Source organism: Lepidothrix coronata, unplaced genomic scaffold, assembly GCF_001604755.1.
Source record: "Lepidothrix coronata isolate B3197 unplaced genomic scaffold, Lepidothrix_coronata-1.0 Scaffold182, whole genome shotgun sequence".
NCBI lineage: Eukaryota > Metazoa > Chordata > Aves > Passeriformes > Pipridae > Lepidothrix > Lepidothrix coronata.
The window spans coordinates 906,934-908,917 of NW_016690362.1; the positions used below are offsets into that span (position 1 = coordinate 906,934).

At 61.0% G+C, this 1,984-nt stretch overlaps 1 protein-coding gene across 2 annotated transcripts in view; it reads left to right on the forward strand.

Annotated features, from left to right (window-relative positions):
- The first annotated feature begins 331 nt into the window (after window positions 1-331).
- Window positions 332-1,984, forward strand: part of SLC8A3 (solute carrier family 8 member A3) — a 115,259-nt gene continuing 113,606 nt past the window's right edge. The window contains exons 1-2 of one of the 2 annotated variants that reach the window (XM_017830690.1): window positions 332-430; window positions 605-854. The gene's annotated coding sequence lies outside the window, so the exon portion shown is untranslated. Of the gene's footprint in view, window positions 431-460; window positions 855-1,984 lie in introns of those variants that run through there. The other variant, XM_017830689.1, reaches the window with a different exon arrangement.

Consider the following 1,984-nt stretch of genomic DNA (forward strand, 5'->3'; position numbering starts at 1 on the left):
ATCCCCGCTCTGTGAGTGTATATCTCTATCTGTATATACTGACGGAGATCTCGTAGAGGGGGGTGTGTGTGTGTGTGTTACATGCAAGACGTGCTCTGCCTTCATTTATTTTGGAAAGGGTTTGCCTTGGTTTCACCGTGCCTTGCTTTAAACGATCTGAAAATCCCCCCCTGGATTCAGACGAATAAATATGCATGGCTTGTAATTCTGTTGCAGCGCTCGCTCCCAGCTGATAGGTGACGTGGAGTTTGGAGACTCGCAGATTGGCTTTTTGATTTGGCTTCTTGCTGCAGTTGTGCAAACCTCGCTGGCTCCCAGAAATCAGGCTCAGCGCTCTGCTGTGCACTGTAATGCTGGGAAGCCTGGACCGAGCCCCGATGGTGTGAGCGCGGGAGTGGGGGAAGCCCAGCAGATTCAGTGGCAATCTGGGGTACAATCCATTTTCTCTTCCCCCCTCCCTCGACCCCCATTCATCTCCGTCCTCCTCGCCCTCCTCCCCCTTCGCCAGATCTCCCTTCCCTCCCCAAACTCCACCGCACGGAGCTGAAGATCAAGGCTGGTGGATTTATCAACATTTTACCTCCACCCCCACCCCCTTTTCCAGATGCACCTCCCCGCTCTCCCTGACAGCTGCAAAAGGGAGCACAGGTTTTGTAGCGAGCGAGGCAACTTGGACTGACATGCAAAGGCGAACCCCCCCCGTACCCACACACACCGTCGGTGAATCACCGGGAGATGCGATGAGCTCCCTTTAGGAACCGGAAGGATTTGTGTTGGGGAGCCAGCGGAGCCCCCCTCTCCCCCATCCCCCATCCCGACCCTCAAAAAAAAAGTCAGGAAAGCCGCCAGAAAGGGTAAGTAAGGGGGTGCCACCCCCGCTCCGTGGGAGACGCGAGGCTGGCGGGCAAGTGTCCTACTGCCAAGCGGGGCTCCATGCCTTGCACGGGAATGGCCGTGGAGCGGGGGGTGCTGGGGTGGGGTGGGGGTGGAGGGGGCGAGGGCTCTTTGCGGGCTCATCTCCCAGGATGGGGGGGGAATTCGCGTTGCCGAGGTGCTGGGAGCTCGCTTCATTCCTGCTGTTTTCCCGGCGCCACGGCGGCTCCGTGCCCGTGTGTGTGCGTGTGTGTGTGCGTGTGTGTGTTTGTGCTGCGGAGGCAGGGCTTTGCCCACGGCGCGGAGCGGGCGCTGCGGGGTGGATGCGCGGCGGGGAGGGGGCGCCGGGCCGGGCCGGGCCGGGCGCTGCGGGGCCGGGGCCTGACGGAGCGGGCGGGCTCCGGCGGGGCGTGCGCGGCAGCACCAGCCCGGTCCCGCGGCACCGCGCGCGGCGGCCCCGGGATCCCTCCCGCCGCCGGGCGGGGGTGCCCCGGTTCGGAGGCGCGGCACGGCCCGCAGGGATGCCGGGGGCCCCGGGGGAACGGCTCTGCCCGGGGCTGCCAGGCGAGGGAAGCGGCTCTCATGCAGTGCTATAAATTTCCTTCTTTTTTTTTTTTTCCCCCCCCCTAAAATTCCCTTTTTTTAATTAAATTTTTTTTTCCCCGCCGGGGGAGTCCGTGCCGGGCCATCCCCGGCCGCGGGTGGGGGCACCGGGGGCGCCGTCCCGGGCAGCTGTCGCGCTCCGTCCGCCGGGGCCGGCTTGTTTACCCCGGGTGTCAAATATAGCCGCTGCGCCAGGCGCTGCCCTAAATAGGGCACGGGGCTGCCGGCGGGCCCGCAGCCCCCCATGGCAGGGGGAGAGGAATTCTACACACACACACACACACACACACACACACACACACACACACACACACACACACACACACATACATGCGCACGCATGAGAGCTGACCCATATGTGGGGTGGTTTCATACTCAGTCTCTCCCAGCCTTGCTTCAGGGTTTTGTGCTTTTCACCTGTATCTAAAGTATCAATCACTCTGGGTGAGAGATGAAACCATTGCAACTGTTTTTTTTTTTTTTTTTTTTTTTTTTTTTTTTTTTTTCC